Here is a 24,663-nt window from a genome sequence, read left to right on the forward strand (position 1 = left end):
TGCAAGTATAGAAAATTGGCAAAAAAAAAACAACTTCTGTATTAATATTACTACGGAAGCCGCAGAACAATTATCAGTCGCTGAAATTATCGAAATTCTTACAAAAACGAGAATTTATATTCAGAATATTTTATTTTTGACCTTTCAAATCTACAATTTTTATCATACAATTCATGCAAATCATGATTTCTGCACGACGTTGCTTTCAAAAGAGTAATTTTAAATGCTTATTTCAGCGTGCAATTGTTTTTAATGTTGTCCTTGTCTGTTATCAAATAAACAAACAATCTTTCCTTTATAGCATATAAAAATCTTTCCTTATTTTCAGGACATGTAACCTTTTTAAACAATGATATCTTCGAATTCGAAGGATAAGCTGAAGTATTTTGTTACAACATTTTTCGATTCGAAATTACAATTAACGTAATAGACTTTGTCTAATTTTTATTATTATTATTCTGTTCTATAATTTTCTAATTATCCTTACTGAGAGGAAATTACATAATAAGATCATAATAAAATGTAAATCATTTAGACTTAATCAAATTACTTTAATTATTATTCTATACTCGATAAATCTTCATATTTTATACTATATTTTAAGATTTAATTGATGTTAATTGTAAGAAATTAAGATTAAATTAATTTATCTTATTTACTTAATTTTATTTCTTTCTTTTTATAAATAAAAAAGTACGTAGATAACATTAACTGTATCTCTTTTGTTAAAGAATTTTAATTCTGTATTCTTGCATATGAAAAAATATCTTGAGAAACAATTCAAAAGGAAGCAATTTCTTCAATCAAGTAATAGTTTGGATTATTAGAGGCGATGCACTGAAGTAGGAAATAAGGTAAAGTGGAAGAAACTCTCAGCACCTCATAACCTTCCGCATCTGATCATATTCAGTGGAAGTTGCGTGCTTAACTAAAAGAGCTTTGCTGCTTGTATGTAACACAACAGCTGTGCTAGGGGCACGCCATATGTTCCTCGCAGATCTAATATTTATTCTAAAGTGTAAAATTATGAAGGTACATAGCCTTCTTTAAATAAAATTCCGTGCGGAGACGAAAGAAAATTTGAATGAATCAAATATAGATGCAAATTTACTCGAAATGATTATAATTTGCAAAATTTAAAAAAGGTTGTGCAAAAAGAAAAAGGAATCGAAATTTCCAGTTATAAAAAGAAAGATCTCCTGTTTTACATTTGAATTTTATATATTAGTTCATATAATCTTTATTTCTTTTCTAACTTGAAATCAAATTATTTAAGATATTGCAAAACCTCCGATGCCAATTGATAAATAACTTAGAACTTTGAATTCTAATTAAGATACGAGGAAAAATATTGGCCTAATCTAATATTTTATAACAATAGATGTTCAAATTTTCGATTATTTTTCTGGATGAAGAACATCGGTGAATCGTATGCACCACACAAACCTCTCTAGAACCGAATTTGTTGTCAGATACCCTGACAAATTCGGATCTACAGGGTAGATGTAGAGCACGACCCTTGAAGTTATATGTATATCTTTCAAAATTATGAAAAAAATATCTTACTTTAAAAGCTAAAACATTTCTTCTTCCGAATAAGAGAAAGAAAAAGGAATAAAAGTTTGATACGGTTGCCAGAAACAACTCGAAAAAGTAGACTACTTGCATAGGTTTACCATCAAAACATACGAGCTTCACTGGTCTTGAGAGAAGGTGAAGACAAAAAACGATGTAAGAAACTTATCTTAAAGGGAAAGAAAGGAGATAAAATGAATTTCTTTTCAACTTCTTGAAACTGAAGCATCATTAATCTAGTTAGGTTCGGACCCCGTTACACTCGAAAGGCTACGAATTCAAGATTCAAGAAAGAAGACTGACGGAAATTCTCCGGAACCGGAAAATAAATAAAAACAATCCGGAAAGAGTGTCAGCCAAGCAGAGACGCCAACTACTTTTGGAATATTTCCAGAAGTTTCGAGTCAAAAGAAAATTTTGTAATATTAGATTGCTTCTTGGCGTTTGATGACAACACAAGACTCAGCATAACTAAATACAGTAGTTACATTTAAACCAAACTTGTCTGCAGAATATTATACGTCAACGATTAGATTATTAATATAAAAATTCTACTTTTAAAAATCATAATTGATGAAGATAACATAAATTATTAGCAAACTATAATGAGCTTACCTTCAAAGAATTATATGTGAAATCCATTTTCATCCATCATTCTTTCAATATGGACAGTTGAATTATAAAAGATTATTATTTTTTTTTAATACAATTTACTTTTGTTTCCTCTTGATAGCATTTTTAAATTTGTTCCAATATATTTAAGCTTCACTTAAATTGAATAAGGTACCATTTATTAACAACTTTTAAATAATGATTTTATTACCTAATGAAACATTATCGTGTGAGCATCAACCTGATAGGCGATATAAAATTATATTTAATTATAAACTTAGGTTTAACTCTTTTTTTATACCGATTCTTAAGATTTAAAACTCTTTTTTTTTTTTTTTTTTAAATAGTCTATGGTGTTACTTACAAATTTACATGAATGGATGCTCTAGTAATCATGCATGCTACAAAATGATTAATCAACTCACTTATAGATCTAGATCTACAAAGTGAAATATGTAGTTTTTACATCAATTATTTTGTTTGTTAGATTAAAAAATTTTTAAATCATAAAATTATAATTTAAAAAGTTTTAATATTTCTACATATTTCCAATTGAAATTTCTTAAAATTAATTTTGACTGTAACGTTAATAATGGAGCATCTAAAAATAATTTACAGCTCAGCACTTAAAATTTGCATAATGTCTTAATTAAGTATTGTTTTATCATTTTAAAAAATGATTAAACCAATTGATAAATAGAATAATTTTCCCTTTTTTTAATGTTGTGAACAATCAATTATTCATTTGTACACCTTTTTTTTTCTTTTAATGTTGTAATTCAGAAATGCTGCAGAATTTTCATAGCGACTAATGATGCCAGTTTTGATTGTATAAATAGAAATAATAACCTATTAGGGAAATCAAAACCCAACTGACGACTGTACAAGAAAAACAACCATATAAGTATAAACAAAAATTATGAGTGGGTGTTTAGGGATATTAAATCAAAAAAACGTCTTCAGAAAACAATGGGATAATTAAAATTTATAAAAATTATATATATATGTGTGATTATATATATATATATTTTAAAAACTTTATTTTTATTTATATAATTCGAAATCGATTTTTTCTTATTTCTTGCTATTTAAAGAGTTAAACTATAGTTTTTATACCTAAAATATTTAAAAATAAATACTATACCTATCATTGAGATAAAATTTACTTTCCAGAAATTTCAACAAAACTATTCAAACTAATTTTATTGATATAAAAAAATTTTTTTTGTTGTTAATAGCATTAAAATTTACTACCGTGATGAACTTTAATGTTTCCGTTGTTTATTGTATGCCCTATTAACCGTCTATAATGAAAGGAAGAAAAGTTTCCAGCTTATCCAGAGGCCTATAGCAGTTGATTGTTCATCTCAACCTACCTAACCGGATCGACCGGAAATAAAAATGCATCAACGGAAATGAGTAACTCTTCAGTGAGAAAGAAGCAAGTAGATCCACAAAGCTAGAGATTCGTATAATATAAATACCTTTAAGGTAAGAAAAAACAAAAAGAAAACTTCTTAATTACATTAGTTATATATAACTTTATGAAAGATAAAATGAGTAAATTAATTATATTATTTTTCCTAATTTTTATTTCTAATTTTCAGCTTAAACTTTTCCCATTTCTCATAAAAATTAATTTTTTTTCAATAATAATATAGCTCATGTTTAAACTAGACCTAACTTTATTGGCCAACTTCAATAATAAACTCGTTATATAGGTCTATGCATTTAAAACTACACACCTTAAAAACTAGAAAGGGGCTAAACAAACAGATGTTAACCTCCTTTATACTTAAATATCATATTTAGACGCATTTTTCAGATATTTTTCCGCTTTTTTGTGTATGTTTAACGTAAAAAAACTCTTCGGATTATTCCAAAAACATAAAAAAAAGTACAATAATTTATGCAGGTGTATCTCGTTAGTATCTAAACCTCTAGAATTATTTATAATTAATTATTTTAGACACTAATTTTGCGTGATTAAATATATATATAGGCCTATATTAAAAGAATTCCTGACAAAATACTACGAAAAGAACCATTCACGCAATATTCTACTATATAGGCTAAAACGAGGCATCATTTTTATATTTAATTGCTATGTAATCTAATTAGTATCTCTATACTTTCATCAAAAAATGTCATATTTATAAATCATGAAAAATAGTTTTTGAATAATTAAAGAAAGCTTACGAAACGTACAAAAGCTTATTTATTCATTTTATATATATATATAGGCCCTATACATATAACTAAGCTAATATGGGCTCAGATGTTTTTGACATTTTCACGCACATCTGGTTTCCAGATATGTCTTTGCAGCATAACAATAATAAAGAAAATCTATTTTGAGTTATGGAAATAAAAGGAATAATTTTTGTACATAACCTATGCTTATTTTGTTTTTCGAAAGTTACAAAAGAGTTTTCGTTTTGTATTAAATCGATTTACAATTTTTACACATGAAAACAATAGGCATATATATAGGCTATATACATACATACATTATTCCATCCTTCAAGCATAAAAATTCCAATTAAACTCAGAGTTGCAGCAAAAATTTATTAGAATTATGAAAAAAAATAATTACAAATCTTTCATTTTATGTAGCCTAAATATTGTAAGATTTTAATTGAATTTTAATCAAAATTCAATTGTATGTTCGGTAAATATTTTATTATTTTTGTATTTCTTTTAACTAATAGTAGATTTATATTGTGATTAATTAAGTTGCAATAATATAGGCACTAGTTTAACGTAGTTTGCAACTTGTATTAATTACTAAATATTTAACAAAATGTATCTCCAGTTTGTTTTAATTAGTTGCTAATAACTGAAAGTTTTTAAAATATAATTTAAAAAATAATTATTATAGTAATTTCACTCCTAACACTTAACTGGATATTCTACAAGTTCAATTTATTTATATTTTTATACGTAATTTTAAATAATCATCTTTTATAGTTAGAATAAGTTATATAGATCTATTTAATTGAGATAAATTCATCCTTATACCAGAATTAAGCCTTAGGCCAATACAAAGTTTAGGCCTGCTATAACTTTCCTAATAAAATTTTCAATAAATGATTTTTTAATACGAAAAATCTAATAAAATGTATTATTAATAATGCTATAGATAACAAAATAGTATAAAAAAATTAAAAAAAAAAAACGTTAAAAACAGAAACAATATAAAACAGATAGCATAAACGTTGGCCTGTATTACGATCTATCTTCAGCATTGAGTAAGTTTCCGGGCTTTCAACAAAGAAATTTTGAATTTCCATTAAAACTGATCGTGAAAAATTACTCGGAACTTCAGATAATTTTTTATCTCGATATAAAAATAGCTCTATAGTATAGTAGTAACAAGTATTAAGTTTGATTGATATAGCTATAAAAATGTTTTCGGTGGATCTGTTGGACATATAGCACGAATGATTCCACAATCCCGAAGCAGAACTTTTGTAGTTCGCGCTGTAAATATAATAAATAAATAAATAAATAAACGATTAGTGCGATATAATCGGTAGTACTAATTAAGTAAATTGTTAAGATCGACCTACCTTGAAACTAATGCTTAAAATTTTGCTTAGACTATTAACAAGAAAGTTAATCTATATTGCACGGTCTGCTGATCGCTTTCAGTCGCTATAGCACTTTTGGGACATTATCCTCGCATGCCTGATCTCATTATGCTTATAACTGGCTCTTGGTGACAACGCATAAACCCTCACGTAGGGGGGCTAAATGATTTTAATCAAATTTATATTATATCTACACATAATGCCTGCGACTTAACTGTGAGCTTAGAGTGTCGACATGGTTTTCTCTTTAATAGGGCCTATTAATTTACATTCCTTTTGATATCAAGTTAAAAATAAGTTATATTATTCAGATGTTATCTACAGGATACTAAGAAATCTATTTTATAAATGCTCTCCAAAGGATTCTTTTCTTTAGAGAATTCCGACAACTCTTTTGTAATATTTTGTATGTTTCTACTTGCAAAATGAAAATTAAATAATATAATAATATAAATGAATATTTAATATAATAAAAGTCTTTTAACATAAAGTTTCTATAAGTTCTAAAATGAATTTCGTAAGTTTAAAATTACTTTCAATCTACGAATTAAATTTCTTTCAGACCAAAGATTGTTTAAGGTTTGTACAGTACGTGATAAACAGTTCAACCTGCAGATTTTCTATAGAAATTTAAATTTAAAAAGGTTATTTAACCTTCTTAACATTAGTTTTATTGCATTGGATGAAAAGTTTGTTTTTCTTTTGTCTTTAAACACCGAATACAGATATAAAGTAAAAAATTTGAATTATTAAACAAATTTCTAACATAGACATTAATTTAAAAATGAATTTATAACTTAGTTGTTTTTAAAGTAAGCCTCTACGATGTTACCGAAACGAGAAGAAAATTTGGGAAATTTTTATCTAAATTGAAGGTAAAACGATTTACCACGTTCAAGAATACCCCACTTTAATGAGGTTTTTATAACCCCTCCCAAAGATGAAAAGGCCCTTTTTCATAATAATATCATATATTAATTCTTAATTATTTTAGTAATTATTATTATATTAGGTCCTAAATGCTCATCAATCATCCTAAATAATCTACCCATCAAAATATCCAGAGTTTACCTTAAACACAGAACGAGAGACATCTTAAATTCTTAACATTTTGGACAGGTATAACTGAAGCTGATGAATTAAATTATGCAAATTATGTTATTTATCTGTGAAATAAATCAAAGAATTGTATTTAATCGGAAAAAGTTAAATATAAAGAAACCAGAAGAGAATACAAAGTAAGCAAACGAGGAATGTTATCGATTTTGTTCGATCCAATTGGATGAATATCCATGATAAAAATGGTCCATCCGATCTAAATTTCATAGTTTTAACGCAGTTTAATTTTCGCTTCCAGTTGCAACCATTCAGATGGTAAAAAAGATATCTTCTGGATTGTCAAACTCATCACGTATTTTCAAACCGGAGTGTAATCCGATCCCAACATTACCGACAAAGTATTTTCAGAATCTCTTTTGTTCTTAGTCTGAAACCGAATTTTATCTCAAAAATGGAGCCATGAACGATACAAAAACGAACGTGAAGTACCTGAAAGGGACGTCAAGATGAGCCTCCAAAAATTCCAATCTAGTAACGAGCGAGGGGTGTTAAAGAAGAGCCGATATTCAGTTAGCACGAAGAAGAAGTTTTTTGTTTGAAGAACGACTAGACTCGAAGCGAGCGGGGGTCTAAAAGACGTTGTCCGCCATTCGTTTGGGTAGAGAGTTCGCGGCTGAGCCCCCTGATTTATTTATATTTTTATACGTAATTTTAAATAATCATCTTTTATAGTTAGAATAAGTTATATAGATCTATTTAATTGAGATAAATTCATCCTTATACCAGAATTAAGCCTTAGGCCAATACAAAGTTTAGGCCTGCTATAACTTTCCTAATAAAATTTTCAATAAATGATTTTTTAATACGAAAAATCTAATAAAATGTATTATTAATAATGCTATAGATAACAAAATAGTATAAAAAAATTTAAAAAAAACGTTAAAAACAGAAACAATATAAAACAGATAGCATAAACGTTGGCCTGTATTACGATCTATCTTCAGCATTGAGTAAGTTTCCGGGCTTTCAACAAAGAAATTTTGAATTTCCATTAAAACTGATCGTGAAAAATTACTCGGAACTTCAGATAATTTTTTATCTCGATATAAAAATAGCTCTATAGTATAGTAGTAACAAGTATTAAGTTTGATTGATATAGCTATAAAAATGTTTTCGGTGGATCTGTTGGACATATAGCACGAATGATTCCACAATCCCGAAGCAGAACTTTTATAGTTCGCGCTGTAAATATAATAAATAAATAAATAAATAAACGATTAGTGCGATATAATCGGTAGTACTAATTAAGTAAATTGTTAAGATCGACCTACCTTGAAACTAATGCTTAAAATTTTGCTTAGACTATTAACAAGAAAGTTAATCTATATTGCACGGTCTGCTGATCGCTTTCAGTCGCTATAGCACTTTTGGGACATTATCCTCGCATGCCTGATCTCATTATGCTTATAACTGGCTCTTGGTGACAACGCATAAACCCTCACGTAGGGGGGGGGGCTAAATGATTTTAATCAAATTTATATTATATCTACACATAATGCCTGCGACTTAACTGTGAGCTTAGAGTGTCGACATGGTTTTCTCTTTAATAGGGCCTATTAATTTACATTCCTTTTGATATCAAGTTAAAAATAAGTTATATTATTCAGATGTTATCTACAGGATACTAAGAAATCTATTTTATAAATGCTCTCCAAAGGATTCTTTTCTTTAGAGAATTCCGACAACTCTTTTGTAATATTTTGTATGTTTCTACTTGCAAAATGAAAATTAAATAATATAATAATATAAATGAATATTTAATATAATAAAAGTCTTTTAACATAAAGTTTCTATAAGTTCTAAAATGAATTTCGTAAGTTTAAAATTACTTTCAATCTACGAATTAAATTTCTTTCAGACCAAAGATTGTTTAAGGTTTGTACAGTACGTGATAAACAGTTCAACCTGCAGATTTTCTATAGAAATTTAAATTTAAAAAGGTTATTTAACCTTCTTAACATTAGTTTTATTGCATTGGATGAAAAGTTTGTTTTTCTTTTGTCTTTAAACACCGAATACAGATATAAAGTAAAAAATTTGAATTATTAAACAAATTTCTAACATAGACATTAATTTAAAAATGAATTTATAACTTAGTTGTTTTTAAAGTAAGCCTCTACGATGTTACCGAAACGAGAAGAAAATTTGGGAAATTTTTATCTAAATTGAAGGTAAAACGATTTACCACGTTCAAGAATACCCCACTTTAATGAGGTTTTTATAACCCCTCCCAAAGATGAAAAGGCCCTTTTTCATAATAATATCATATATTAATTCTTAATTATTTTAGTAATTATTATTATATTAGGTCCTAAATGCTCATCAATCATCCTAAATAATCTACCCATCAAAATATCCAGAGTTTACCTTAAACACAGAACGAGAGACATCTTAAATTCTTAACATTTTGGACAGGTATAACTGAAGCTGATGAATTAAATTATGCAAATTATGTTATTTATCTGTGAAATAAATCAAAGAATTGTATTTAATCGGAAAAAGTNAAATCTACAATTTTTATCATACAATTCATGCAAATCATGATTTCTGCACGACGTTGCTTTCAAAAGAGTAATTTTAAATGCTTATTTCAGCGTGCAATTGTTTTCAATGTTGTCCTTGTCTGTTATCAAATAAACAAACAATCTTTCCTTTATAGCATATAAAAATCTTTCCTTATTTTCAGGACATGTAACCTTTTTAAACAATGATATCTTCGAATTCGAAGGATAAGCCGAAGTATTTTGTTACAACATTTTTCGATTCGAAATTACAATTAACGTAATAGACTTTGTCTAATTTTTATTATTATTATTCTGTTCTATAATTTTCTAATTATCCTTACTGAGAGGAAATTACATAATAAGATCATAATAAAATGTAAATCATTTAGACTTAATCAAATTACTTTAATTATTATTCTATACTCGATAAATCTTCATATTTTATACTATATTTTAAGATTTAATTGATGTTAATTGTAAGAAATTAAGATTAAATTAATTTATCTTATTTACTTAATTTTATTTCTTTCTTTTTATAAATAAAAAAGTACGTAGATAACATTAACTGTATCTCTTTTGTTAAAGAATTTTAATTCTGTATTCTTGCATATGAAAAAATATCTTGAGAAACAATTCAAAAGGAAGCAATTTCTTCAATCAAGTAATAGTTTGGATTATTAGAGGCGATGCACTGAAGTAGGAAATAAGGTAAAGTGGAAGAAACTCTCAGCACCTCATAACCTTCCGCATCTGATCATATTCAGTGGAAGTTGCGTGCTTAACTAAAAGAGCTTTGCTGCTTGTATGTAACACAACAGCTGTGCTAGGGGCACGCCATATGTTCCTCGCAGATCTAATATTTATTCTAAAGTGTAAAATTATGAAGGTACATAGCCTTCTTTAAATAAAATTCCGTGCGGAGACGAAAGAAAATTTGAATGAATCAAATATAGATGCAAATTTACTGGAAATGATTATAATTTGCAAAATTTAAAAAAGGTTGTGCAAAAAGAAAAAGGAATCGAAATTTCCAGTTATAAAAAGAAAGATCTCCTGTTTTACATTTGAATTTTATATATTAGTTCATATAATCTTTATTTCTTTTCTAACTTGAAATCAAATTATTTAAGATATTGCAAAACCTCCGATGCCAATTGATAAATAACTTAGAACTTTGAATTCTAATTAAGATACGAGGAAAAATATTGGCCTAATCTAATATTTTATAACAATAGATGTTCAAATTTTCGATTATTTTTCTGGATGAAGAACATCGGTGAATCGTATGCACCACACAAACCTCTCTAGAACCGAATTTGTTGTCAGATACCCTGACAAATTCGGATCTACAGGGTAGATGTAGAGCACGACCCTTGAAGTTATATGTATATCTTTCAAAATTATGAAAAAAATATCTTACTTTAAAAGCTAAAACATTTCTTCTTCCGAATAAGAGAAAGAAAAAGGAATAAAAGTTTGATACGGTTGCCAGAAACAACTCGAAAAAGTAGACTACTTGCATAGGTTTACCATCAAAACATACGAGCTTCACTGGTCTTGAGAGAAGGTGAAGACAAAAAACGATGTAAGAAACTTATCTTAAAGGGAAAGAAAGGAGATAAAATGAATTTCTTTTCAACTTCTTGAAACTGAAGCATCATTAATCTAGTTAGGTTCGGACCCCGTTACACTCGAAAGGCTACGAATTCAAGATTCAAGAAAGAAGACTGACGGAAATTCTCCGGAACCGGAAAATAAATAAAAACAATCCGGAAAGAGTGTCAGCCAAGCAGAGACGCCAACTACTTTTGGAATATTTCCAGAAGTTTCGAGTCAAAAGAAAATTTTGTAATATTAGATTGCTTCTTGGCGTTTGATGACAACACAAGACTCAGCATAACTAAATACAGTAGTTACATTTAAACCAAACTTGTCTGCAGAATATTATACGTCAACGATTAGATTATTAATATAAAAATTCTACTTTTAAAAATCATAATTGATGAAGATAACATAAATTATTAGCAAACTATAATGAGCTTACCTTCAAAGAATTATATGTGAAATCCATTTTCATCCATCATTCTTTCAATATGGACAGTTGAATTATAAAAGATTATTATTTTTTTTTAATACAATTTACTTTTGTTTCCTCTTGATAGCATTTTTAAATTTGTTCCAATATATTTAAGCTTCACTTAAATTGAATAAGGTACCATTTATTAACAACTTTTAAATAATGATTTTATTACCTAATGAAACATTATCGTGTGAGCATCAACCTGATAGGCGATATAAAATTATATTTAATTATAAACTTAGGTTTAACTCTTTTTTTATACCGATTCTTAAGATTTAAAACTCTTTTTTTTTTTTTTTTTTAAATAGTCTATGGTGTTACTTACAAATTTACATGAATGGATGCTCTAGTAATCATGCATGCTACAAAATGATTAATCAACTCACTTATAGATCTAGATCTACAAAGTGAAATATGTAGTTTTTACATCAATTATTTTGTTTGTTAGATTAAAAAATTTNGAACCTGTGATGCATTCTACAGGAAAATAAAAAAATAATGATTTAATTAATATGCCTCTTCCAAAATTATAAATAATTATTCTTGGGTATAAAATTAATAATAAAATAAAGTTATGAATATATAATAGCATATTATTGCAGAAATATTTCTTTAAAATCGCTTAAAACTTCTACTTTTAGAGCTGCAATTATTTTAAAATGTCTCTTATTGTAAATAGATGTTTACAAAGTAACTTAAGTCGGCTAAATTTGCCAAAGGTTATATTTACTAATCCTCATATTTTACGCACAATTATAAGCCTTAAGATAAAATCACAAAAGATTACAATAAATTTAACATAAATTCTAATAATAAACCTTCGAATAGTTGCTTTTATAGTCTTAAATGACCATTTAGCTAATAAGAAAACGTATATTTCTTAGTTCAATAGGTTAAATTTTTTTATTTATGTTTTACTTTGAGAAAATTCTAAACAAGTCAAAAATACTGGGTTACTGACGTTTCTGCATTGCAACATGTCATTTGTTGGCAGGAAATGATGAAGCACCTAGCTCTGTGTGACATTTCCGTTCAAAAGAAGAAACGAAAGATCGGGTAGCATCCACAGGATATTTCAAGATGTCAAAAGTCAAAAGAAACTATTTCCTTGAATTACTTTAAAGATTGTGGAGAATATATAGCATTGAAACCGGTATTTCTATGTAATAAAACGTCTTCTAACCGCTTTATCTTACTCAATTAACTTTGTCATCTTAGGAATTAATGTCCATTAATAAAAACGTCACTTAAAATTTTGTAAAATTTAAATAAAGTTAAATTAAATACAGAGTTTTATAGCGTAGAAATTAAGCAAAAAAAATGTTCATTTTGTTTTTACAAATAAAACAATTTTAACATTAATAAGTTTCGAACACCATAAAATCTTTAAAAAAAAAAACAATAATAAAACTCGGCCAAACTCAATATTTTTACAAAAACTTCACGGTTAATCGAATGGCGATAATCTTTTTAATCTAATCTTAATCCGCGCAAGTGTAATCTGCGCATGTTCTATTAAGTTTACGATATCGGCCACCGTGAGGCGCCAGCTCTCGACTCATCCGGAGACTAATAAATTATTTCTGAACTCTCTCTCCATATGGCCTTTCAGAAAGTTCAGAAGCGAATCCAGGTATTGGACAGCAGGGAAGAACACAATAGCTGCATCAGATAGGTCTAACCGCATTGCTAGCAGAATGGATAGTACAGACTTGAAAAAGGATCCTATACCAGACAAGAGACGGGAAGTGAACGCAGGGCTTATCGCGGTCGTTTTCACACATCCCCTCTTTCCCGCACATTCTATCGATTCTCTTCGAAACGGAAGACTGAATTGGGGGATTTGGCTCCTTAATCTGGTTACCCTCCGTCTAGTCACACTGGAACAGACTTTAATTGATTTCAGTGGAGTGTTCGGATGACGTCAGGCGACAACAATAAGAGATTTTAAGAAACGAATAAAAACCTATTCTATTTTTCAGACTGGAGAAAAAAAAACACTTAAAATGTGTTGAAATTTACAGTATTAATTGTAAATATAAGTAATTACTAAGTAAATTATGGGATTATTTTTAATTAACTCTCTCTTAATCTTTAATAGTAAATAAAATTAAATTAGATTAATTTTAAATNGTTATTTAACCTTCTTAACATTAGTTTTATTGCATTGGATGAAAAGTTTGTTTTTCTTTTGTCTTTAAACACCGAATACAGATATAAAGTAAAAAATTTGAATTATTAAACAAATTTCTAACATAGACATTAATTTAAAAATGAATTTATAACTTAGTTGTTTTTAAAGTAAGCCTCTACGATGTTACCGAAACGAGAAGAAAATTTGGGAAATTTTTATCTAAATTGAAGGTAAAACGATTTACCACGTTCAAGAATACCCCACTTTAATGAGGTTTTTATAACCCCTCCCAAAGATGAAAAGGCCCTTTTTCATAATAATATCATATATTAATTCTTAATTATTTTAGTAATTATTATTATATTAGGTCCTAAATGCTCATCAATCATCCTAAATAATCTACCCATCAAAATATCCAGAGTTTACCTTAAACACAGAACGAGAGACATCTTAAATTCTTAACATTTTGGACAGGTATAACTGAAGCTGATGAATTAAATTATGCAAATTATGTTATTTATCTGTGAAATAAATCAAAGAATTGTATTTAATCGGAAAAAGTTAAATATAAAGAAACCAGAAGAGAATACAAAGAAAGCAAACGAGGAATGTTATCGATTTTGTTCGATCCAATTGGATGAATATCCATGATAAAAATGGTCCATCCGATCTAAATTTCATAGTTTTAACGCAGTTTAATTTTCGCTTCCAGTTGCAACCATTCAGATGGTAAAAAAGATATCTTCTGGATTGTCAAACTCATCACGTATTTTCAAACCGGAGTGTAATCCGATCCCAACATTACCGACAAAGTATTTTCAGAATCTCTTTTGTTCTTAGTCTGAAACCGAATTTTATCTCAAAAATGGAGCCATGAACGATACAAAAACGAACGTGAAGTACCTGAAAGGGACGTCAAGATGAGCCTCCAAAAATTCCAATCTAGTAACGAGCGAGGGGTGTTAAAGAAGAGCCGATATTCAGTTAGCACGAAGAAGAAGTTTTTTGTTTGAAGAACGACTAGACTCGAAGCGAGCGGGGGTCTAAAAGACGTTGTCCGCCATTCGTTTGGGTAGAGAGTTCGCGGCTGAGCCCCCTGCAAAGTCTAATTTATGAAGCGGTTACATATTGCTTGTCACTTAAGTCGTAAAGAGAAGAGGTTAACGACTAGAAAACAAACGGCGTTTTGTGTTACGGTAACCCGCCACATAATGGCAGAAAGGTCGCCGAGGTGGCGAAAGGTTGGCGATCAGTTAAATAAATGACCGAAGAGACGATTTGTCTGGACGCTGTGTTCTCGCCCTCTCTTTGCTAGAACGGGGAAAATGTTGCGCCGACCACCATGCGCCAAGTAACGGAAAACTTAAGCGTTTTGGTGGCACGTGCCACATAAAAAAAAGGAAAAAAAAGGGAAGAACCACGAGAACTTCATTATGCACTGACTACTTTAGAGATTAATAAAGACATCTGCTATTTCTTACAGATTAGCGTTTATAAATTAGACTCGACCAAATCGTAGCGGCCTACTTTACATCGACACTAGTCCTGGAATTAATTTATGCACGCATTGCTTACTCTGCCCGACATGCCACAATTTAATCATCGTCGCTTCAGTTTGGGTAAAGCATAATCTTATCTAATTTAAATTTGAGCACAATTGTATTACTGAATTGGATTATGTCCAACTATTCTCAACACATTTTAAATAGTTACGCCTATTTTTGAACCTTCCAAGTAACGAACTTTTACGTCCGTTACAGTTTACAGCTTTGGAGGAATTTTTTCTTTTTTTTTTCTTATGTGTTCGTTTCATAAGTAGGTCGAGTTTTCTCTCATCTGGTAATATTGTGTCCTCTCTCGTCGGTCGGGGCTCCAATTTAAAAATTCTTTCTTTATTATTATTGAACGAGGGCCAGACGGACGGGGAGGCGGAGGATGATCGACACACCCTGTTTAGCACCCCGGTTGTACCTCGCAGAAGGACTGTAGAAAGTACCGAATGTTCACGCTAACGTCACTTGAATTGTGAACGTGGATAGACCTATAGCCTATATCCATGTTAGTGTGGTTAAGTATGCGAGGGTGTGGTCTGTTTCTGCACACGAAGACCAACACTATTCGTGCACCGACGGCAGTTTAATGATCGCATCGAGTTACGTAAATTATCTGCCACTTGAAATTGCGAAAGGTTTTATTAAATAACTATGAAATTTAGTTTTATTAATGTTATTTGACCTTTTCTTTCTAAATAACAAACTTAACATCGTTTGACCTACACTTTATGCTTCATTAGTGTGGTACTTGATTAAGTCGAACTTAACATAATACAAACGAGCAATAGAATTATGTCTAAATTGTAAATTGTATACCATTTCAAATAAAAACATGGATGTTTTCAATACAGGTCTACATAATTTATGCTAGAAAATAATCAAACTTTTGTCTATGTTCCGTTAAAACAGCACTCATTTTACTCATTACAAATTTTATTATTAGGTCAAAGAAAAATTTTTTGTAGAATATGAAAAAACATATGTTTTAGCATTCATATCAGAAGTAGGCCTATTATAACTATACTTAATACAATTTTGTAGCGATCGCATCATACATAATTCGCTTCAGAGATTTGCCATAGTTGAATGAATACACACAACTTTGTGTGACAAATCCCCCAAAATTCTGATTACAATAGAACATAAGTATGTTGTACTGTACAGTATAAGTTACATCGAATCTATTTCATCAAATAACTCAAATTGTTTTTGATGCACTTTACGTAAGTCATGACCGCTACTATATATCAAGAAAAGCCACAAATCTGATCAAGATTAAGTTCTATAAGCTCGAAAATAATGAAGATATCAGATGTTTAACAGCCTGATACAATTTGTTGTTCAGTATAGAACAAATTTAGAACTGCCGTAAGTGAACATCAGAAACACGCTAGTGAGTATTAAGACAACCATGACTAACGTATCAACAGTCACAGGAAGTTGGTACTAAAATCCTAACAATTGAAAAAGACCTAGCGCAATTACCTGTCAAAATGTTTCTAGTGATAGTCGCCAACTGTAAGTTTATGTATTTCGGTAGCATGAACACATGACAACTAACAGCTGTTATTGCGACAAGTCATGCAGTGTAATCGTATCGTGTAAAAGATAGACGAGTGTCAGTTAAAGTGAATCAATTAAAACCTCACAAAAGATAACATTAACAACTAAACAACATTTGTAAATATCAGCGATACTAAAATAAAAAAAAATACAGCATACTGTTTGAATATAATCAGTAGTAGAAGTTTAAATTTATACACCTTACATGTTATATTTTTCAAAGAATATCTATTCGACTAGAAACCCGTCGAATTAACTATTAACAAAATTAACTATTCCAACAATAATTAAATTTAATTAAGTAACAGCTCGAATTTTAACAATGATGCGTCGATACAATTGTTAAAACCCGAATAGAAACACACAAACATCGCAAAAATTTATGGTATTTCAGCCATGAAAGCCGATAAGTCTTGGCAAATTACGATTTAACATCGACTAAAATTCGTAATTTTACTTGTTAAAAAAATTCGTTCTCGCATTACTTAAACGCGATTCGTTGTTGGCACAAGCGGTGACAGATTCCCAAGTCCGATCAACGAACGAGTGCCACCAAACAACGAAAGAGCGAAGGGAAACAAAAGAGGAATAAAAGGAAGCCAAAGTCGTAAGATATGCAGGCAAAAGATTGGCAGCCGAATTATCGGGCGAGCCGACAAGGAAGCCCGTTGCCGTACAGACAGCAGCAGGCACGTTCATAATACATTGCAGGTCACCCGTTGAGTGTCGCGCGGCACGCGTTGCCAAGTGTTAAGGACGAAATAAATCTTTCGGCGGTGGCCGCACTACCGAGCTAGCTACCCGGGGACTTGCGGCGGAGGCCGTTTTACGAGGTACCAACGTTATTTATATCCCAACTGCTGGCTTTACGCCGCAACCATTACTTCGGTCCGGTCCTAAATCGTTTATGTTCTCCCTCTTCTTTCTATCCCCCTTCTCTCTTTCTCTCTCTCTCTCTCTCTCTTGCTCCCGACAATTACCTCGATAGCGGAGGGTGAAGAGTTATCAATTAATCGTTGAGTTATATTCACGTCCTTCACTAAGTATATCCAATACGAGAAGGAAAGATTTCGTAGCCAAGAAAACGCGAATAATGATGTATAGTGGTGTAACTTGTTATCTCGCCGATGCTGGACAACATCGCTTGATAAACGAATAAAAATGCGATTCGTTCCACAATATCTGGACGTATATCATACTATACGTCCCATTCATTATTTGGAGCAAATATTTCTTCGGTGTGTTGCTATTTATAAGCGTTTAACGAACGAAAATTCTACTCGTGTGTCCGTTACGCCACGTTTACGTAAACGAGAGCGTATCTATTAAGGTGAGATTTCGAACTGGAAACGATCTACCGTATTACGTTTCAATTAAGAGGGTTCGAATGGTTTAAACTCTTAAAATTACATCAAATTTTTACTCTAACCCAACATGTGTCCCTGACAGGGTTATTAATAGCAGGTAAAACAATCTAAGATACTTATATATCGGGCCGAACTATCGTTTCCATTTACAATAAGTAGTCGTAGTCGTTCGATTTTTGCCGTTTCCATCAAGAGAAATAGTAGTATTAGTAGTAATAATACCGTCAGAGTATATTGACTCGGTTCCGAGACAAGTTATCTTTATTATTGGTAGAATAATCGTTTCATAAAAGCAGTAAAGCCGGGTATTAAAGGTAAGTTTGCGGCATTTTCCAACCCATGGATTAATATTAAGAAACGGATAAGGAAACTTAGGCACGCTGCTGGGCAATATCGGAGAAGGGATGCTAGCACGAGTTAAGAGTATTAACTTTTAGGCAACTGCGAGGGATATATATATATAAAAAAGGTGAGTTTAGACTAGGGCTGAAACACAGTGTATCTAGCTGTCCGCCTGTGTGCCTAGGACGAGATAAGGAAACAATGGCTCAGAGAAAGATGTCTTTTGTTCGTCGAAGAAATCAATGAGACCTCCGACCGACCGATGTCTTATCGTCTCTTCGCCCGGGAGCTTTTGGCTTTGTCTGCGGCCCAGCCTCTGGGGAACAAGCGGTCTCATCTCTTTCCACGCTTCGGCAATATAGAAACGCAATGTGCCGTCAAACGGAGCCAGTAAACCCCGTTTCTGACGCTAATTGGTGCACAAAAATCCTTTCCCGATGCCCAAAACACCATAAACTAGAGATGTGGACTGTAAACAGGACGATACCCACATTACAATAATCGAATGACGTTTTGTGCTTCGTAAACGAATCCCGGCGCTCGTCACATAAACGAATGCTCCTAAATTTTATTTATATTTCATTGCCTTTTTTTTGTTTTTTTGCAAATCGAATAGTGATTGGAGTAATTATTTTTCTATTTAATTTTCTCTATTAAACAAATGAAGTTCATTACTGCGCAAGTAATTACCAGATCTAGCTTATTATTCCCTTCTGTTTACTGATCGGGATGGCAGCGATCATTCTTAAACCACTTCTAAACGTAGAAACTACGCCGAATTATAGCTTTAAGCTCGAGAAAATATTTATGTATTTCTGAAAAAAAATAAAAATTTTACAAATCTAAGTTGTGTTTAAATTTAATCCATAATTCCTACAGTTGTATTCGGTTAAAGGTGCTGAAAATTTAAGCCATGTTTACTATCATCTTCTGTAATATTAGGCCTAACTATCTAAGCTAAAATGCTAGAAATGCGTTTATTTATTTAAAATGTTAAATTAAAAAAAAACTGAAGGCCTACAGTATAGAAATATATTATCTATTTGTCAAGAAGCGGCAAGAAATATGTAAATTATATAATTAAAATCATATATTTTGATAACCAAACGCAGTGATTAATGACGTTTAATAAATTACAATGCTAATAAACCGTTGGCAAATTTCTTATTTCCAACATGTTACGACAACTAAATATACCTGTAGGCCTATAAACTTTCATACGCAGACATATTTTTTTTTCTTTCTTTCTTTCTTTCCTTCTACAACCGCTTATTCCCTAGCTAAACTTTTATATACAAAAACATTTTTATTTTACCTCGGTTCGCTTGAAATCCCTGAACGTAGGCCTAAAACCGTTTCGATAAAATAACTAAAAAGTAACGAGCGGTTATCATATAAAACCCGTTATTCGTTTTAAGATCCTATATACACGTCAAGCAGTCGAGGGTCAGATATGATCTGGCCGTTCCGACCGACTTGCCACATGAACGCGACATAGGCTCCACCTCGTAAATCTACCTCGTCCTATCCGGCACATCTGGGGATGGGCTAGAATGACGTCACAGAAGTGGATCGAGATGGACGCTTGCGCTGATGCCGGATGAGAGGCGTATCCCCGAGGGAAGAACAGTATGAGCCTTTTGACGCAGGTGTGGCTAGCAAATCTGGCGCGATGTTTCATTGGGTGCAAAACTATGACCTTTCTGACCCTATTTCGTTTTTCAAAAAAATTTTTGTTTCACTTTACATAGATATATAAAAAAATAATGCGCAAAATGAGGTAATTTTTTTCGATTTTTTTTTCATTGCGTATCTATTAATTTGATTAATTTTATCTCGAATGTATTCTCATAACAATAAAACTATCCATTTCATTGTCAGTCAGTTATTTTTCTAATAAATATAATAATGAAATCAATAATACAACTAATGTAATTAATGGTTGTAAACAAACCTAGTTTTATAGAAAGCAAGATTCTACTGTTACTAATTATTAATATAATAGTATATAATTATTTATTGCTACAGCATATAAATAATTACTTAAAATACGTAAATAAAGATAAAAATTCAACTACGTTTTAAAAGTATATATTTATAAATAACATGACTATAATAGAACGTTAAATAATAGTGGCTAAATATAGAATTATAATTAATTTCTTTGGCACGAAAGCGCGATTTAAACATAGAAAAAAAATTCATACGAACAGAAAAAAAAGGTAAAAAATCCTCACTTAAAAATTTTTTATCCCGCTATAAAATGGAAGATATTTCAAATTCAAATTCCACGGGGGCAAAAACCAAAACAAAGGAATAATCTCTCGCACTATGGAAGGAAAAAAATCATTAGAAAAAAAAAGATATTATCACTTAAACTTCCATCTTCGATATTGCATCTAATGTCAAAAAATGGCTTGAATAAAAACAATCGATTTAAGATTAGGACCTGTAACTGTTAGCTCAACGCAAGGGTATGGTGTGCCATCTAGTGGCGAATGTTTCGTGTTCGATGAATAGCAAAATATTTTCAATGCCACACAATATGTATGTATCGACAGTATTGTAAACAGAAAAACACATGCTTTGGTCCTTTCGGATGCTTATCACGCTACTTTTGCAGCTTCAAACATTCTTTACAAATACGTGACCGAGTATCTGAAAGTTCTGAATGAATGACATCACTCAGTTGCGTGCACGAATTCAGGGTTCCATGAACTTTTTGTGTCATCTTGATTTTGAAAAGTCGTTTTATATACGAATTTAAACACGCGCCGTCTTTTTCTTCCCTCTTCTTCCTTTTTTTTTTTTTTTTTTTTTATTAAAATGTAATAAGCTAAAGTTAAATATATTCTCGAGAATGAAGAATATTTTTAGATTCGAGCATTGACATTTTGAAATTTATTTATGCTCTTGTTTGAAGAAACATTACAATTTTATTTCAGACTAACCTTACTACATCATAAGTTATAAATTAATTCATATTATAGTTTCCTATAAACGTATAGGCGGATATTATAACAGAATCTATAAAGAGTTTCCTGAAACATCCTATCGAATAAATAAATTGCGTTTACTCTTAGCGTTATGCAAGATAACCCGACGTAAATTAATGTAGCTTTAATAATCGAGCTTTTTTGAAATCTAAATAATATAGGCCTATATTATAAAAATTTGTAGATGAATTAAACGAAAAATCTTAAATTTAATAACTTCTATGCCATTCGTCCTTATCCCAATAATTCTTATACACAAAATTCTAGGTTAGGTGTGGACATATTATAGATTGGGGCAAAAATCAAGCTGCAATTTCTAGATACAAATTTTCTTAATATCCTTATAAAACTACCATTATGCAGTTTTACAAGGCTGTATTTTCGCTGGAGACTATCCTAACCTAGTCTAACTCTACACCTGGTCGAATAATAAGTGGTTGATTTTATGCACCTCATGAATTTTAGTCGCTTATCAGAATTGGCGATCGTCTTTCAACCAAAGTGGATTAGGAGAGAAAGTAAATTATAGACCGGCAATTCGACGATAGAATGATAACGACATTACTTAGTTTTCTACCCTAATTATGACGTGTTTTATCATGTTGTTCCTAGATTGAACTCAAATCGCATCGAATAATTAATCATTCAACTGATAGGCTGGGCAATTTTCGATTAAAAAATTTTTCTGTAACACTAATAAACAGTATATATACAACAATTTTTTTTCAACGTCGTTCGATATTCGGTTCGATTATTTATGCATTTGCTCCGGGGAGAAATTAAACAAATTCTCCTAATTTATGCACACAATTATTTTTTTAACCCAATGTAAATGAAGAGTTTTTTTTTCCTTCATTAAAAATTAGCCCGATTTTAATTTTTTCTAATAAAGATTTATCAGAATTCGATTGATATTAAATCACTGAATAAATTACACGACAGTTTAATAAGTATTTTCGTACGTAGCAAATGATAAATATTGAAAAATTACCATGAAAAATAAGCAATCTTTAAGAGGGAATATTTTATTCAGAACTAAAAATAAATGCACATAAATAAATAAATAAATAAATAAACGATTAGTGCGATATAATCGGTAGTACTAATTAAGTAAATTGTTAAGATCGACCTACCTTGAAACTAATGCTTAAAATTTTGCTTAGACTATTAACAAGAAAGTTAATCTATATTGCACGGTCTGCTGATCGCTTTCAGTCGCTATAGCACTTTTGGGACATTATCCTCGCATGCCTGATCTCATTATGCTTATAACTGGCTCTTGGTGACAACGCATAAACCCTCACGTAGGGGGGCTAAATGATTTTAATCAAATTTATATTATATCTACACATAATGCCTGCGACTTAACTGTGAGCTTAGAGTGTCGACATGGTTTTCTCTTTAATAGGGCCTATTAATTTACATTCCTTTTGATATCAAGTTAAAAATAAGTTATATTATTCAGATGTTATCTACAGGATACTAAGAAATCTATTTTATAAATGCTCTCCAAAGGATTCTTTTCTTTAGAGAATTCCGACAACTCTTTTGTAATATTTTGTATGTTTCTACTTGCAAAATGAAAATTAAATAATATAATAATATAAATGAATATTTAATATAATAAAAGTCTTTTAACATAAAGTTTCTATAAGTTCTAAAATGAATTTCGTAAGTTTAAAATTACTTTCAATCTACGAATTAAATTTCTTTCAGACCAAAGATTGTTTAAGGTTTGTACAGTACGTGATAAACAGTTCAACCTGCAGATTTTCTATAGAAATTTAAATTTAAAAAGGTTATTTAACCTTCTTAACATTAGTTTTATTGCATTGGATGAAAAGTTTGTTTTTCTTTTGTCTTTAAACACCGAATACAGATATAAAGTAAAAAATTTGAATTATTAAACAAATTTCTAACATAGACATTAATTTAAAAATGAATTTATAACTTAGTTGTTTTTAAAGTAAGCCTCTACGATGTTACCGAAACGAGAAGAAAATTTGGGAAATTTTTATCTAAATTGAAGGTAAAACGATTTACCACGTTCAAGAATACCCCACTTTAATGAGGTTTTTATAACCCCTCCCAAAGATGAAAAGGCCCTTTTTCATAATAATATCATATATTAATTCTTAATTATTTTAGTAATTATTATTATATTAGGTCCTAAATGCTCATCAATCATCCTAAATAATCTACCCATCAAAATATCCAGAGTTTACCTTAAACACAGAACGAGAGACATCTTAAATTCTTAACATTTTGGACAGGTATAACTGAAGCTGATGAATTAAATTATGCAAATTATGTTATTTATCTGTGAAATAAATCAAAGAATTGTATTTAATCGGAAAAAGTTAAATATAAAGAAACCAGAAGAGAATACAAAGTAAGCAAACGAGGAAGATTATCGATTTCTTTCGATCCAATTGGATGAATATCCATGATAAAAATGGTCCATCCGATCTAAATTTCATAGTTTTAACGCAGTTTAATTTTCGCTTCCAGTTGCAACCATTCAGATGGTAAAAAAGATATCTTCTGGATTGTCAAACTCATCACGTATTTTCAAACCGGAGTGTAATCCGATCCCAACATTACCGACAAAGTATTTTCAGAATCTCTTTTGTTCTTAGTCTGAAACCGAATTTTATCTCAAAAATGGAGCCATGAACGATACAAAAACGAACGTGAAGTACCTGAAAGGGACGTCAAGATGCGCCTCCAAAAATTCCAATCTAGTAACGAGCGAGGGGTGTTAAAGAAGAGCCGATATTCAGTTAGCACGAAGAAGAAGTTTTTTGTTTGAAGAACGACTAGACTCGAAGCGAGCGGGGGTCTAAAAGACGTTGTCCGCCATTCGTTTGGGTAGAGAGTTCGCGGCTGAGCCCCCTGCAAAGTCTAATTTATGAAGCGGTTACATATTGCTTGTCACTTAAGTCGTAAAGAGAAGAGGTTAACGACTAGAAAACAAACGGCGTTTTGTGTTACGGTAACCCGCCACATAATGGCAGAAAGGTCGCCGAGGTGGCGAAAGGTTGGCGATCAGTTAAATAAATGACCGAAGAGACGATTTGTCTGGACGCTGTGTTCTCGCCCTCTCTTTGCTAGAACGGGGAAAATGTTGCGCCGACCACCATGCGCCAAGTAACGGAAAACTTAAGCGTTTTGGTGGCACGTGCCACATAAAAAAAAGGAAAAAAAAGGGAAGAACCACGAGAA

General features: G+C 30.6%; 1 long non-coding RNA gene across 2 annotated transcripts in view; it reads left to right on the top strand.

Moving 5' to 3' along the window:
- LOC111634385 overlaps window positions 1-24,663 on the top strand; it is a 54,000-nt gene that overhangs the window by 22,367 nt on the left and 6,970 nt on the right. For both annotated transcript variants that reach the window (XR_002758196.1, XR_002758199.1), the window contains exon 2: window positions 3,504-3,678. This is a non-coding gene — a long non-coding RNA (uncharacterized LOC111634385). The remainder of the gene's footprint in view (window positions 1-3,503; window positions 3,679-24,663) is intronic.

The sequence above is a fragment of the Centruroides sculpturatus genome, unplaced genomic scaffold (assembly GCF_000671375.1).
Source record: "Centruroides sculpturatus isolate CEXI.00-Female unplaced genomic scaffold, Cexi_2.0 scaffold210, whole genome shotgun sequence".
NCBI lineage: Eukaryota > Metazoa > Arthropoda > Arachnida > Scorpiones > Buthidae > Centruroides > Centruroides sculpturatus.